Below are 17,813 nucleotides of genomic sequence, written 5' to 3' on the forward strand. Positions count from 1 at the left end.
CTGTGTGTCCATGCGGTCCGGCTTCGTGGTAGATTTATATGGAACAAATGCGGAGAATAGTACAATAATAATACTAATACTAATAAAAATAATAATCTTTCTTTCTTTCTTTCTTTCTTTCTTTCTTTCTTTCTTTCTTTCTTTCTTAATCTCTTTACCATCGAGGGTTGGTTTTCCCCTCGAACTCAGGGAGGGATCCCATCTCTACTGCCTCACGGGCAGTGACCTGGAGCGGAAGACATCGGGTCGGGGGATACAACTGGGGAGGATGACTAGTACCTCGCCCGGGCAGCCTCACCTACTATGCTGAACAGGGGCCTTGTGGAGCGATGGGAAGAATGGAAGGGATAGACAGGGAAGAGGGAAGGCGGCGTGGCCTTAAGTTAGGTACCATCCCGGCATTTCCCTTGAGGAGAAGCGGGAAACCACGGAAAACCACTTCGAGGATGGCTGAGGTGGGAATCGAACCCACCTCTACTCATTTGACCTCCCGAGGCTGAGTGGACCCCGTTCCAGCCCTCGTTCCATTTTTCAAATTTCGTGGCGGAGTCGGGAATCGAACCCGGGCCTCCGGGGATGGCAGCTAATCACATTAACCACTACACCACAGAGGCGGACAATAATAATGAAAAATGAAAATCCACAGACTGTTTCCAGTCATTCAACCGGTCAGGAATAAAATGAATGACGACCCCATCTAGCGGCGAAGATATGAATTGTGACGGTCAGGAATAAAATGAATGACGACCCCATCTAGCGGCGAGGATAGGAATTGTGCCGGCTGCCGAAGCCTGTCGCACTCCTCTGGAGCAATGATTAATGACTGACGAATGAAATGAAATGATACTGGAGAGTGTTGCTGGAATTAAAGATGGCAGGGAAAACCGAAGTACCTGGAGAAAAACCTATTCCGCTTTCGCTTTGTTCAGCACAAATCTCACATGGAGTGACCGGGATTTGAACCATGGAACCCAGTGGTGAGAGGCCGCGGCGCTGCCGTATGAGCCACGGAGACATAATAATAATAATGATAATAATAATAATAATAATAATAATAATAATAATAATAATAATAATAATAATAATAATAATAATAATAATACCGGGCGAGTTGGCCGTGCGATTAGGAGCGCGCAGCTGTGAACTTGCATCCGGGAGATAGTGGGTTCGAACCCCACTGTCGGCAGCCCTGAAGATGGTTTTCCGTGGTTTCCCATTTTCACACTAGGCAAATGCTGGGGCTTTACCTTAATTAAGGCCACGACCGCTTCCTTCTCACTCCTAGCCCTTTTCTATCCCATCGTCGCCATAAGACCTATCTGTGTTGGTGCGACATAAAGCAACTAGCAAAAAGGTAAATAATAATATCAATAATCATCTTCGTGACTTTTCCCTTTTTGCTGGGGTCATCACGGGATGTGAAATTGTCCCTGTTTTACGTCCAGGTGCCCTTCCTGAAGCCAAACTTATGAGGAGGGTTATACTCACTATTGGGTGTTTCTCTGGTGGTTGGTACTGTTGTGTGTGGTGTATTGATGACGACTACGACAATCAAAAATAGCAAGCACCCGAGACCGAGCTAGAGGAACTAACCAAACCCGTCTAAAATCCCTGGTGCGGACGATAATCGAACCCCAGGCCCTTTGAATCGAAAGTGACTACGCTGATCATTCAGCCAAGGAGCCGGGCATTCTGCTATATAGAAGTACCTGAATTACCTTCTTTGAAAATATGACTCATGGCGGTGACAATGGGATCTGGTAAATGCAGCACGCGATACAGACCATTTGACCTCCAGAATCCAGGATATCTGCTATATCTTGCTGGAATCCTACAAGCTGAGCTTCAGTGGAATAACCTTTCCTAAAACCTAACTGCCTTCTATCGAACCAGTTATTAATTTCACAAACATGTCTAATATAATCAGAAAGAATGCCTTCCCAAAGCTTACATACAATGCATGTCAAACTTACTGGCCTGTAATTTTCAGCTTTATGACTATCACCCTTTCCTTTATACACAGGGGCTACAATAGCAACTCTCCATTCATCTGCTATAGCTCCTCCGACCAAACAATAATCAAATAAGTACTTCAGATATGGTACTATATCCCAACCCATCGTCTTTAGTATATCCCCAGAAATCTGATCAATTCCAGCTGCTTTTCTAGTTTTCAACTTTTGTATCTTACTGTAAATGTCATTGTTATCATATGTAAATTTTATTACTTCTTTGGCCTTAGTCTCCTCCTCTATCTGGACATTATCCTTGTAACCAACAATCTTTACATACTGCTGACTGAATACTTCTGCCTTTTGAAGATCCTCACATACACACTCCCCCTGTCCATTAATTATTCCTGGAATGTCCTTCTTGGAACCTGTTTCTGCCTTAAAATACCTATACATACCCTTCCATTTTTCACTAAAATTTGTATGACCGCCAATTATGCTTGCCATCATGTTATCCTTAGCTGCCCTCTTTGTTAGATTCAATTTTCTAGTAAGTTCCTTCAATTTCTCCTTACTTCCACAGCCATTTCGAACTCTATTTCTCTCCAGTCTGCACCTCCTTCTTAGTCTCTTTATTTCTCTATTATAATAAGGTGGGTCTTTACCATTCCTTACCACCCTTAAATGTACAAACCTGCTTTTGCATTCCTCAACAATTTCTTTAAACTCATCCCAGAGTCTGTTTACATTATTATTTACCGTTTTCCACCGATCACAGTTACTTTTTAGAAACTGCCTCATGCCTGCTTTATCAACCATATGGTACTGCCTAATAGTCCTACTTTTAAGATCTTCTTTCTATCGCATTTATTTTTAACTACCACAAAAACAGCTTCATGATCACTAATACCATCTATTACTTCAGTTTCTCTATAGAGCTCATCTGGTTTTGTCAGCACCACATCCAGGATATTTTTCCCTCTGGTTGGTTCCATCACTTTCTGAAACAGCTGTCCTTCCCATATTAACTTATTTGCCATTTTTTGGTCATGCTTCCTGTCGTTCGCATTTTCTTCCCAATTGACATCTGGCAAATTCAGATCTCCCGCTACAATCACATTTCTTTCCATGTCGTTTCCCACATAGCTGACTATCCTATCAAATAATTCTGAATCCGCGTCAGTGCTACCCTTTCCCGATCTGTACACTCATATATATATCAAGTTGCCTATTATCTTTAGAAATGAGCCTTACACCTAGAATTTCATTTGTCTCATATTTAACTTTTTCGTAGCTTACAAATTCTTCTTTCACCAGAATGAACACTCCCCCTCCCACCATTCCCATTCTATGTCTACGATACACACTCCAGTGCGGTGAGAAAATTTCTGCATCCATTATATCATTTCTCAGCCATGATTCAACTCCTATTACAATATCTGGTAAATATATATCTATTAAATTACTTAATTCTATTCCTTTCTTTACAATACTTCTACAGTTCAACACTAACAATTTTACGTCATTCCTACTTGATTTCCAGTTCCCTGTTCCTTTATCACCGCTCCTTAGGCCATCCTGTTTCCCTGAATGTACCTCCCTATTACCCTTCCAAACAAATTTCCTAACTTATACGTATCACTGCGGTTTAAATGAAGGCCATCTGAGTGCAGATCCCTATCTCCTACCCACCCATTAGGATCTAGAAATTTCACTCCCAGTTTCCCACATACCCACTCCATAGTCTCATTTAAATCCCCAATCACCCTCCAGTCAGTATCCCTCCTACACAGTATTCCAGTAATAACAATCTCCGCTTTCTGCACATGGTTATGAGGGTGTTGAGGGGTTGTAGTAAGGATGTAAAGGAGAGGGCATATAAGTCTCTGGTAAGACCCCAACTAGAGTATGGTTCCAGTGTATGGGACCCTCACCAGGATTACCTGATTCAAGAACTGGAAAAAATCCAATGAAAAGCAGCTCGATTATTCCTGGGTGATTTCCGACAAAAGAGTAGCGTTACAAAAATGTTGCAAAGTTTGGGTTGGGAAGAATTGAGAGAAAGAAGAGCTGCTCGACTAAGTGGTATGTTCCGAGCTGTCAGCGGAGAGATGGCGTGGAATGACATTAGTAGACGAGTAAGTTTGAGTGGCGTTTATAAAAGTAGGAAAGATCACAATATGAAGATAAAGTTGGAATTCAAGAGGACAAACTGGGGCAAATGTTCATTTATAGGAAGGTGAGTTAGGGATTGGAATAACTTACCAAGGGAGACGTTCAATAAATTTCCAATTTCTTTGAAATCATTTAGGAAAAGGCTAGGAAAGCAACAGATAGGGAATCTGCCACCTGGGCGACTGCCCTAGAATGAAGATCAGTATTCATTCATTCATAATCATTCATATAGGCTATAAGCGAGTTACTTGCCGTCGCAGTCTTGTCACTTCGCTTTTCACAACGAAAGCAATTAAGTGAAATTGAGTAAATGGTGTCTCCTTACCTACGCCAAGCGGTGTTGATAACACAGTAAACATCGTTATCGTGAGATGTCAGTTTTGCTGAAACGTCTGCTACATTAGAAGCGGAAGACGAGGAGTTACTGCCGTCAGCATTTCCCAGACAACACATCGTTAACTCTCTCCCGCTTGCGTCAGCTCCCTAAGACATGGAATGTGCAATTCAAATCTCTTATTAATTAGTGTTAATTGCTGGTGTTTACCTGTGAGCAGGGTCTAGGTAAGTATAATTTAAAAATAACAGATGATTGCGGCCGGAGTACAAAACGTTTAATTTATTTATCATTACACCCGTCGCTGACGAGGTATTGATTAAAAAATAGTTTGACCATACAGCCTGGTTTTACAGGGACGGTTCCAATTCGAAGGTCGTGTTCCAGTATCCCGGCCGTTTTGAGAATTGTCCCGGGAACATAAGAATGAAGTAAATCATTCTGGGAATAATAATAATAACAAAAAGAAATGTCCGTCTCTGTGGTGTAGTGGTTAGTGTGATTAGCTGACACCCCCAGAGGCCCGGGTTCGATTCCTGGCTCTGCCACGAAATTTAAAAAGTGGTACGAGAGCTGGAACGGGGTCTACTCAGCCTCGGGAGGTCCCTCCTCAGCCATCCTGGAAGTGGTTTTCCGTGGTTTCCCACTTCTCCTCTAGGCAAGTGCCGGGATGGTACCTAACTTAAGGCCACGGCCGCTTCCTTCCCTCTTCCTTGCTTATCCCTTCAAATCTCCCCATCCCCCCTCAAGGCCGCTGTTCAGCATAGCAGGTGAGGCCGCCTGGGCGAGGTACTGGTCATCCTCCCGAGTTGTATCCCCAGACCCAGAGTCTGAAGCTCCAGGACACTGCCTTTGAGGCGGTAGAGGAGGGATCCCTCGCTGGGCCCGAGGGAAAATCGATTACGAACGAACGAACAATAATAATAGAACAAACAGGAAAACACATGGAGGAAGTTGGGAACAATCCAAAATAAATCTTTAATAGTGATATGTTTCGAGCTAAAATAGATAAATTGAAGGGGTTCCAGGAAAAACAAAATGAAAAGTTCAAGAACATGTGGTCGGAGGGAAGGAAGAGGAACCACAAAGATTTGATGATGAAGTTCTGGGAGAAGAAGAAAAAAAAGGACTAACCAGGAAGTCAATTGTTTACCGTGGTCCAAAGTAGGCCAAAATCGAAGAAATAATAATCATAATGAAAGTAAAATACAATTGGCTGCTCGAAGTTCAAAAAGATCTTCAGGAAATAGGCATCACAGCCTATAACGTATTAGACAGATCTAAGTTCAGAAAATTAGTCGACAATCAACGCTTTACACACCATCCAAGCACTACCAACCTGGTCCGAAGATCGAAAGAAAAGCCACAGCGAGAGGATGAAGAGATTCTGGGAGAAGAAAAATGGCAACGAGATTTGCTAAACAAGTTCAATAGCGCTTTAGTCGGGCACAACGAAGAGATGATAATAATAATAATAATAATAATAATAATAATAATAATAATAATAATAATAATAATAATAATAATAATAATAATAATAATAATAATTTCGTGTGGCTATTTCTAGCCGAGTGCAGCCCTTGTAAGGCAGACCCTCCGATGAGGGTGGGCGACATCTGCCATGTGTAGGTACTGCTTTTTATTGTGGTGGAGGATAGTGTTATGTGAGTTGCAGGGATGTTGGGGGCAGCACATACACCCAGCCCCCGGGCCACTGGAATTAACTAATGAAGGTTAAAATCCCCGACCCGGCCGGGAATCGAACCCAGGATCCTCGGAACCGAAGGCCAGTATGCTGACCATTCAGTCAACGAGTCGGACGAAGTAAACTCGTGTCCTCATCCCGAGGTAGTGCAGCTCTTGCCAGGCACACCCCCATTGGAGGTGAGCTGCACGTACCATTTCAACCACATACCAGCCCTCCTGCCATTCATAAATTTATGGCAGTACCGGGAATCAAACCCGGTCCCCAAGGACGGCAGCTAATAACACTAACCGTTACGCTACGGAGGCGGATTAATAATAATAATAATAATAATAATAATAATAATAATAATAATAATAATAATAATGGTATTGTACATTATCGTGAGTTGGAGGGAAGTAATAATATAATCATCATCCTCCCACCCCTTCTCCAGCTCTTGCCGTGTCGGGGCATTTATGGCATTTCTCCACCTTCCTCTCTCCTTCTATAATTCCTCTTCGATAATGTTGTCCAGTCCAGATTTCTTTTTCTTACCAACAGGTCTCCCTCTCGCTCTCCTTCCCTCGAACTTCATCTCCATCATATGTTTTGGTATTCTATTCTCTCCCTTCCTCTTTACATGTCCAAACCATCTTAGTTTACTCTTACCAATTCTCTCATTTACATTTTCAATTCCGACCTCCTTTCTCATACATTCGTTTCTCAATATGTCTTTACTATCATACTTCTTCGGTGCTTAAAGTAAATACAAAATTTTAATATTCCACCTTCTCAATACTAAAAAATCATTTAATGTTTTTACAAAAACATTACAATGACGTTAAAAGGTACTAGTTTCGGTCCACTGTGGACCATCATCAGCCTAGCCAAATTACAACAGTAAAAGACATAGTGATAAAAATGGTATGGTGAAATGAGAGATGATCTAGAAGGATGGGATGGTGGTGGAATGACAGATAAAAATTCCACCATAGAACAGGTTCAATCTGGTGCTAGTCTCATCGGACAATTCTTCCCTCTACGCAAAAGTGGAACTTACATCTACAACTTTCTAGAAGCATATACGTAGTTATATATGTCAATCGTGCAACAGAGGAGCAACTGCCAACCAAAGACTATCTCATCAAGAGTTTTTACGTGTCTTCACAAGATTTTACTTGTCATTGTGAACACTTCTGTTACTTTTATCATTATTCGCAAATACGGTTTTTTCACTTTTATCTGTCATTCCACCACCATCCCATCCTTCTAGATCATCTCTCATTTCTCCATACCATTTTTATCACTATGTCTTTTACTGTTGTAATTTGGCTAGGCTGATGATGGTCCACAGTGGACCGAAACTAGTACCTTTTAACGTCATTGTAATGTTTTTGTAAAAACATTAAATGATTTTTTAGTATTGAGAAGGTGGAATATTAAAATTTTGTATTTACTTTAAGCATAGTCTTAACTCAATACGGAACCTAACAATGAAGTTTATTACTTTTAATACTTCTTCGGTACAAAGAGCACTAGGAAAGTTTTGAAATACGCAAAAACGGTTGGCTGGACACCCCTGTTATGGTGAGGGATGAAAATAGGGGTGAAAACCGGTCTAGAAGACAACAAGGCGCGACCTTCACGCCAGCTGTTACCAAGCAGTGGGACTGAAAGCAAGTTGAGATGTCAGTGTGGTCTAAAGATGTATATCGCTCAATTATCCGCTACAATTTTGCTCGTGGATTAACTGTTGACCAGTGCCTGGAGGAAATGACTCATGTGTTGGGGAAAGACTGTCCACATCGGACAACAATTTTCCGCTGGTACAAAGAGTTCCAGAGGGGAAGTTTTGGGATTGAAGACGATCCTCGTTCTGGGTGACCGTCTGAATCAGTGACTGAGGAAAACATTGAAGCTGTGAGGAAAATGTTGCAAGAGAGACGTTTGACATATCGGCAGGTAGAAGAGACCCTCCACATCCATGCACCAGCTATTCATTCAATTCTACTCGACCATCTCTGTGTTAGAAAGGTTTGTTCCCTTTGGGTTGTAACGCTTACCTTATTTTTCTTCTACGCTCAAACCCAACCCATCGTCTCGCTACACGAACTGTCTGCCTTCACGCCTGCCACTTGACTGTCTGGACTGTTTCATCGCTCCACGCGAGGCCCTGTGACATCAGCGCTTCTCTCATGTTCCACGGCCATCTCGGTTCCGTATATATACGGGCTGCGTGTGCTTGTTCGATGTTCAGGTGTGGATCAAATGTTGTGATAGGCAGTGGAAGCTCTGGAAGTGTGCGCGGCTGGCCCGTGTACATACTGGTTTTAAAATTTCTCCGTTCAACGTACTGGGTGAACAGACTTCATATTTTTCCTCATATTAACATTCATTCTATTTTGCCCTTTTCTTCGGCTTGTTAATTGGAATCCGAACTTTAGTCCTTTTTTTAAGGGCATTATGAAATTGACACTCTGGTAAAATTCTAACTCCGAACTTGAGATAGAAAAGTGAATCGAGAATGTGGACTGGACTCGCGATGTGTGATGTGTGAACTTTGCCTTCCATTCAATTGATGTGGGAGCTTCGCGGCCTGATCAGTACTCTGTCTCCTTATCCCTCCTGATTTTTCTTCTTTCTTTACCTCATTGCCCTCCTTTTGCCTTTCCCTTCCTTTATTATTATTGTCCTTTTGTTTACCTTTGTTATTTAAGATGGTGTATCGCGGTCTGCTAACCCTTTTATGATCTATCTACACTAGGTATGTTCGATGTTCATATGTTTTCCTATATTGTCTAAGCCGAAACACGAATCTGGGGGATTGTGGTAGTATCTTGCAAAGTACTCCCTTTTCTTTGTATTGTAAAACCTCTCTTCGATTAAAATTACTCCCAATTGTTTTTTAACTATCTTATTCCGGTTCATCAAATGGCCCTCCTATGGGAGCCAGTATGTAAACAAGAACATTGATTTGCTCAGGTGTAACCTTTTTACTCGAATTTGTACGAGTCAAGATATTTGTAATCCACGGGGCATTTACCCCTTGGTTGTACCACAAAGACAATTGTAATTCTCGGGGTTTTTATCCCTTGTTGTAACCAAATATAATGTTGATTTTTACGGGTCATTTTACCCTTCGTTGTAATTGTGAGTGCCTATCTAAACTAGATTATTGACCATTGAAATAGTCCCTCGTGATCTGTTTTATATATATATTTTTGGATCTATACCTTGTTATTTTGAAAACTTTATTCAATATATATCTTATCTAAAAAAAGAATTCTGTGCTTTGGGAGTTCCCTTTTCTGGTATTCCTTTCCTATGATTTAACATGCACTTACCACGATAACTCCTCTTGGGTATGGCCCACCATTAATGTTTCTTTGAATGTTCCGAAGTACGGCTTTGTGTATTATACCTTCCTCTGCGCTCTGCTCTGTTGAGCTTATTGCCTTGTGAGTTAGAACTTGTATACTGGAGCATCCTGCCTCTTACGCATCGATCTTGAGTTTGATACTTGCGAAAGCCGTTTCTATTAACGCTCGGCGATACAGTGGAATCGACCTTTCATTTTTTTGATCTCTTACAAAAGGGGATTGGTAAGCTCTGGCCACAAGTGTGATATTTCGTGACATTTTAAAAACCAAAGTGTACCTAACAGGGTGACCCATTCACTTTCAGAGAAACAAAGGGCACATCGAGTGAAATGGTGCCTAGAAAGGCTAAAACAGTTTGAAAATGGGACTGCGCGTAACGTAAATAGCATCGTTACAGGTGACGAAACTTGGCTTTATTAATACGATGTCCCAACAAAATCCCAGAACAAGATGAGGGTACTTTTGTGACTGTGCGAAAGTCAAGGTCAGTGAAGAAAAGGATCATTGCAGTATTCTTCACTAAATGGGGCGTTCTAACTCGGGTTGTGCTATAAACACAAAGGACAGTTACTGCGAAGTGGTACAGTGAGACTTGTCTACCTCAGGTCAGCCAGGCTCTCAAGCAGCTCCGTCCAAGGTCACGACTCAACAATTGCCTCTTGCATCACGACAATGCTCCAGCACATAGTGCTAATGTGACAATGGATTTTCTTGCCAGATCAGGGTTGAATGTGCTTGATCACCCTCCATACAGTCCTGATCTTGCCCCATGTGACTTTGTACTCTTCGCAGAAGCGAAGATGAAGCTGAAAGGGCGGCGTTTTGCAACCGACGAGGAGCTTCTGGTAGCATGGGATCAAGAGTGTGAAAATATAGCGGAAGAAAAGTGGCAGAGTTGGTTCAGTGACTGGTTTCGACGTATGATGAAGTGTATTGAGTGTGGTGGAAATTATTTTGAAGACTCACATTGCAAAACTTTCCTAGTACCCTTTGTATTTCATTTCATTGGCTTGAATTCTGCTGTCCTCCCTACTTGTCACTGTTCAGGTTTCAGTACACAGTACATTTTGTACATTATCTCTTTACATTTCCTTTGAATTTCCCTATTCCAGATAAGGTTTCTTACACTGTTAGAATGCATTGTACCTTCTTGCTAATCTCCATGTCCAGCTTTGTACTCTGCATTCATTCACTCCCTAGGTGTCTGAAACAGTCAACAATTTCAAGGCTTTGTCCACCTATTTTCATAATGCCTATCCTTGTCTTTCTACCCTTGATATCACCATGGTCTTGCTTTTCTCTGCGCTGATTTTCATACCATACTTTTCAATTTTCTTGCTCAGTAAATCAAGTTGTTCTTATACTTCTTTGCTGCTTGTTCCCCAGACCACAGTATCGTCTGCAAATAGTAATAACTTCATCTCCCTACTGCCATATGCTTCCTTTGTATCATTTACAATTTTGTCCATAACCATTAGAAACAAGAAAGGCGCCAGCACACTCCTCTGTCTTAGTCCAGTTTCATTTCTAAACTACTGTATTTTGTCTTTCCAAACGGAGTCTGTACGCTGCTGATGCAGTTTTTGTACATTGCTTGCACTATACCTACAGTCTGTGTACCCAGTCTCTACTTGACCATGGTTTCCCACACCTTCTCCCTGGGAACACTATCGTATGCCTGTATTAGATCTATGAATGTCATGACCAGATACTATCCATATTTCCAAATATTTTTCATTAATTGCCTTATGCTGAAGATTGAGTAGATCTTCCACTTCTAAAGCCATACTGTTCCTCTTGCAACTCCCTTTCTTCTCATTCTTCTCTCTAAAATTCTTCCCTTTATTTTTGCCACTTGCGATAAGAGTGTGATTTCTCTATATTTATCACGTAAGTTTTTGTCTTCCTTCTTTAAAGGCTGATATTATTATTCTCTTTCCCCAGTCTTCTGGCACATATTTCTGTCTCCATACGCATTTTAACAATCTGTACACCCATTGTAGTCCAACAGGTCCAGCAGCCTTTTAATATTTCCACCTATTATTAGACTGCGACTCAGTGATGAAAGCAACGGAAAACTACCTCGCTGTGATAAATTCCCTAGTACATCTCTTCTGTGACGTGTAGGTCATCAATGACAGCTGATGGTGAAGATATTCAGGATCAAATCTGCCTTCGGGCTAAAACTCAACATACATACCGGTATTATTAGTGTTAATACACTGACTGACAGAGCAAATGCAACACCAAGAAGGAGTGGTTCGAAAGGGATGAAAGTTGGGGAAAAACCAGAGACGGCACGGACGAATAATTGATGTTTATTTCAAACCGATATGCAGGTTACACAATGCGCACGGCATCGACTCAGTAGGATGTAGGACCACCGCGAGCGGCGATGCACGCAGAAACACGTCGAGGTACAGAGTCCATAAGAGTGCGGATGGTGTCCTGAGGGATGGTTCTCCATTCTCTGTCAACCATTTGCCACAGTTGGTCGTCCGTACGAGGCTGGGGCAGAGTTTGCAAACGGCGTCCAATGAGATCCCACACGTGTTCGATTGGTGAGAGATCCGGAGAGTACGCTGGCCACGGAAGTATCTGTACACCTCGTAGAGCCTGTTGGGAGATGCGAGCAGTGTGTGGGCGGGCATTATCCTGCTGAAACAGAGCATTGGGCAGCCCCTGAAGGTACGGGAGTGCCACCGGCCGCAGCACATGCTGCACGTAGCGGTGGGCATTTAACGTGCCTTGAATACGCACTAGAGGTGACGTGGAATCATACGTAATAGCACCCCAAACCATGATGCCGCGTTGTCTAGCGGTAGGGCGCTCCACAGTTACTGCCGGATTTGACCTTTCTCCACGCCGACGCCACACTCGTCTGCGGTGACTATCACTGACAGAACAGAAGCGTGACTCATCGGAGAACACGACGTTCCACCATTCCCTCATCCAAGTCGCTCTAGCCCGGCACCATGCCAGGCGTGCACGTCTATGCTGTGGAGTCAATGGTAGTCTTCTGAACGGACGCCAGGAGTGCAGGCCTCCTTCAACCAATCGACGGGAAATTGTTCTGGTCGATATTGGAACAGCCAGGGTGTCTTGCACATGCTGAAGAATGGCGGTTGTCGTGGCGTGCGGGGCTGCCACCGCTTGGCGGCGGATGCGCCGATCCTCGCGTGCTGACGTCACTCGGGCTGCGCCTGGACCCCTCGCACGTGCCACATGTCCCTGCGCCAACCATCTTCGCCACAGGCGCTGCACCGTGGACACATCCCTATGGGTATCGGCTGCGATTTGACGAAGCGACCAACCTGCCCTTCTCAGCCCGATCACCATACCCCTCGTAAAGTCGTCTGTCTGCTGGAAATGCTTCCGTTGACGGGGGCCTGGCATTCTTAGCTATACACGTGTCCTGTGGCACACGACAACACGTTCTACAATGACTGTCGGCTGAGAAATCACGGTACGAAGTGGGCCATTCGCCAACGCCGTGTCCCATTTATCGTTCGCTACGTGCGCAGCACAGCGGCGCATTTCACATCATGAGCATACCTCAGTGACGTCAGTCTACCCTGCAATTGGCATAAAGTTCTGACCACTCCTTCTTGGTGTTGCATTTGCTCTGTCAGTCAGTGTATAATGCAATAATATTAATATAAACTAACAGAGACTCGATTTGTGTGGGCTAAAGAGACCCTGTCGTTTTTAATAATTAATTATTAAACTGATCTACGATGGCACATCTAACACGAATGGTGTTGCCGTCATCGTCTATGCCAGCCTGCGAGATCAAGTTGCTGAGGTTGAGCGCTATGTCAATTACTACCGACAATCTATCTTCTCGGCTCCATGTTTTCTCTGCATATGTGCCACAATCTGACTGTAGTGACCTAGAAAAGAAGAGTTTTGGCAGGAGCTCCAAGGCAATGTTTCAGCGTGTCCTCAAGATAAGTTTCTACTTCTCTGTGGTGATCTTAATGGGCATGTTGGTCACACCAAATATGGTTACAGCTGCCATTGTGTTAATGGCTACGGCATTCGAATAGATGATGGTACTCAAATTTTGGATTTTGCCGAGGCAAATGACTCGGTTATTGGTAACACATTTTTTAAGAAGCGCATCAACCACCTCAACATCTACACTAGTAGTGACTATAGCAGCCAAAATGACTTTATCCTCGTTCGACGCTGTGATCTCAGACTAGTTTTAGGTGTGTAAGTCATACCATCTGACTGTGTAGCCCCTCAACATGAGCTGCTCAGTGCAGACTTAAGGATCCGTAAACATCGTAGAATGCAGAGATAAATGTGGAAGCTTAAAGACCATAAGGAGACCCTATCAGGCAGTGTAAATTTTCCTCTCATCGACCTGAATGCGACTGACAACACGTGGACCACATTATGCAAATCTGTCACCCAATATTGTGTACAACAAAACCTAGTTCCTACCGTACTGACAAGCAAACGTGGTTTTGGACGACCCAAGTCCAAGATAAGGTGCACGAAAAGAACAAGGCATATAGAAACTGGGTTTCACAAAAGACTCCAGAGAACAGGGAAAGATATGTCATAGCCAAACGTGAGGCGAAGAAAGCTGTCGCTGAAGCTAGGTGCAGTCACTATAATGATCTGTATGCAACATGGATTCAAAGAAAGGAGAGAAAACTATCTTCCGGCTGACCAAAGATAGAACAAAGTCTGCACAGGATATTGAGCACAATGTGTGGATAAAAGAAAAATATGGTCAACGATTACAAGGCGAACAGGACATCCTCAAACGTTGGCAACAACACTTTGAAGAGATTTCTAACACTGAGTTCCCATATTTTCCTATTCCATAAAGTAATCCAACAGCAGGTCTTATCTCACACATCACACCAGAGGAAGTCACCAACACCATCAGAAGTATGAAGAATCAAAAAGCACCAGGACCCGATATTAATCCGGCAGACTCCTGGAAATTGCAGGAATTAAAAGAACCCGCGATCACCTGGCTGACCAACTATTTAATTGCCATAGTTGACTCTGGCTCTGTTCCCAGTGATTGGGCTACGAGCTTCACTGTGCCTATCTTTAAGCAAAAAGGTGACCCAACAGAATGTGCAAGTTACCGTCCTATTCGCCTCCTGTCGCATACAATGAAGATTTTTAGAGAATCCTCGATTGACGACTACGTGATTTCGTCAGCATTAGTACCGACAAGTGTGGGTTCGTCAACGGTGCTGGAACAACCGACGCCATCCTGGCTGCCAGAATGCTCATTGAAAAGCGCCAAGAGAAACAATGGCCACTACATACTGCCTTCCTTGATCTTGAAAAGACTTTCGACCGTGTTCCACATCGTGTGATTTGATATGGACTTGGTGATCATGGTGTACCAGAAATGGTTATCAATTGGACGAAGATGCTTTACACTAACACCACAGGTCGTGTACGTTGCTCTTTCGGTATCTTGGAGAGCTTCCCAGTGAAAGACAGTGTGCACCATTGCTCTTTGTTCTCATCATGGACAGAATTACACGGGACCTGCAGAAAAGTGTCCCTTGGACTGCAGACGATGTCGCACTTGCTTATACCGCCAGAAGTGGTTTGCAACGTCAAGTTGAAGATTGAAACAGCCATCTCTCACAGTACGGTCTTAGACTGAACAAAAAAAGACCGAATATCTGGAAACCATCCCAAGCAACGGCTCAATTCAAGTTGATGGTGAGACCTCAACGAAGACCATAAGCTTCAGGTATCTAGGGTATCGTCTACAGACTGATGGTGGGATACGTAATACAGTGGGAAGTAGGATAATGGCAGCATGGATGGGATGGAGGGAAGTCGCAGGCGTACTCTACAATAGAAGGATGCCACTATATCTGAAGTCCAAAATATAGCGCATAGTAGTACATCCTATTGCTTTATACGGTGTTGAATGTCGACCAGCTGACAAAGCTACAGAGCGCCAATTACACACCATGGAAATACGCATGCTCCGTTGGTCGATGGGCATCAGACTCCTGCATCATGTCAAAAACGACACCGTCCACCAGCAAATGGATATTGCACCCTTCACTGAGAAGGCACTGGGAAAGCGTCTCCAATGGTATTGTCACGTCCTGCGTGCAGCACCTGGAGCAGTTGCCAATTTCACCCATTCCTTTGAAACTAATAGGCAACGACTACGCGGACGTCCAAAGCAGCGCTGGCATGACACAGTGAATGCTGATATGAAGACTCTGGACTTAAGACCACATGATGCCCAAGACCGTGCAAAATGGCAAGCTAAGATTAGAACAGAGGACTCTGCACAAGCGGGAAGAAGCTAGGAAGAAGAAGAAGAAGAAGATTTAATAAATGAATACATTCGGTCGTGTTCTCTAACCTTTTAAGCAATATAGCGTCCTTCTAGCTGATACAAAGGAAGATAAACTACTTAGAGTGCATTTAATTTTAATTTCGACTAGAACTTAACTTTAACAGAAATTCCTTCCCAATCCTAGGTATTTCCTATCCCATCGTCGTCATAAGACCTATCTGTGTCGGTGTGACGTAAAGCAAGTTGTAAAAAAAAAGAGGAATAACTCCGTCACTTCCACATTGTCGAAACCAAGGACGAGATTGTGGCAAGACAATGGAAGCAATCCATTTTTCACAAGCCTAAACTTGAAGACATAATGCACCAATAACACTAGCTCTCACCAGCAAAAGCATAATAAACACTTTATGTCATTTTCACAGAAAACACTGCTACAGTTTTAAACGATCAGTCTGAAAGTGTGAAAATTTTGAGACCCGTACAATTCCATATCTACTCTGAAAACTGGGACTCTTCTGTTTTCTAATCTCTAACCTTGAAATCTTCTTCTTTTTCTGTCGCTTTTCCCATATATGTAGGGTCGCGGGTACGAACTGTGTTACACATGTGTATATTTTGCCACGTTTTACGGTCCGATGCCCTTCCTGACGCCTACCCTATATGCAAGGATGTAATCACAATTGCGTGTTTCTGTGGTGGTTGGTAGTATACTGTGTTGTCTGAATATGACAATGAAACTATTGGGACGAACACAAACACCCTGTCCCCGAGCCAGAAGAATTCATCAGATGCGATTAAAATCCCCAACCCCGCCGAGAATCGAACCCGGGAACCTCTGGACCGAAGGCCTCAACGCTGAGCATTCAGCCAAGAAGTCGGACATTCTCTAACCTTGAAATAATTAAATAACTCTAGCCATTGCCTTTCGGAAACAGGCTTGATACCAAACGCAAGATAGGTCATGTCTGCCTCTGTGGTGTAGTAGTTAGTGTGATTACCTGCCACCCCCGAAGGCCCGGGTTCGATTCCCGGCTCTGCCACGAAATTTGAAAAGTGGTACGAGGGCTGAAACGGGGTTCACTCAGCCTCGAGAGGTCAACTGAGTAGAGGTGGGTTCGATTCGCATGTCAGCCATCCTGGAAGTGGTTTCCCGTCGTTTCCCACTTCTCCTCCAGGCAAATGCCGGGATGGAACCTAACTTACGGCAACGGCTGATTCCTTCCCCCTTCGTTGTCTATCCCTTCCAATCTTCCCATCCCCTCGCAAGGCCCCTGTTCAGCATAGCAGGTGAGGCCACCTGGGCGAGGTACTGGTCATCCTCCCCAGTTGTATCCCCCGACCCAGAGTCTGAAGCTCCAGGATACTGCCTTGAGGCGGTAGGGGTGGGATCCCTCGCTGAGTCCGAGGGGAAAACCGACCCTGGAGAGTAAACAGATAAAGAAGCAGAAGAAGAAGAAAGGTCATGTAAGCTGCAGTTGGATGCCGTGCACGATACCCACCTTACTTCTAATATCATCGTACAAGATTATTCAATCGCTATAGAAGAAAAAGCAAGTTTTCATTTTAACTTGACTTTAAATAATCCTCGAGAACCCGAATATATTATGTACCTGGGTAGAATCTGAACCACAGAGTCGTAACTTCTCTTTGCAAAATTTCTCATCATCATCAGTCTGATAGAGTTTACAAAGCTATCGATGTTTACGACAAGCCTAGAAAGGACGTTACCACGATGACGATAGAGTAAGATTTCTCGTAACGGTGAGGATGTGTAACACATTCAAGTTACCTCCTGCTTATCGACAGAGGCCACCAAGGGAAATCATTACGCAGAGACTCTCAACTTGGAAAAGCAGATTGCTGACCACGGTATCCTTATCTGAGTCCGGCATAAGTACCTCTTATTGTGAGAACCTCTTGTTTTCATCTTTTCTATCCCACCTATCTTGGTTAAATTTTGTTTTATTTCGGCCTGGGT

Source organism: Anabrus simplex, chromosome 1 (assembly GCF_040414725.1).
Source record: "Anabrus simplex isolate iqAnaSimp1 chromosome 1, ASM4041472v1, whole genome shotgun sequence".
Taxonomy (NCBI): Eukaryota; Metazoa; Arthropoda; class Insecta; order Orthoptera; family Tettigoniidae; genus Anabrus; species Anabrus simplex.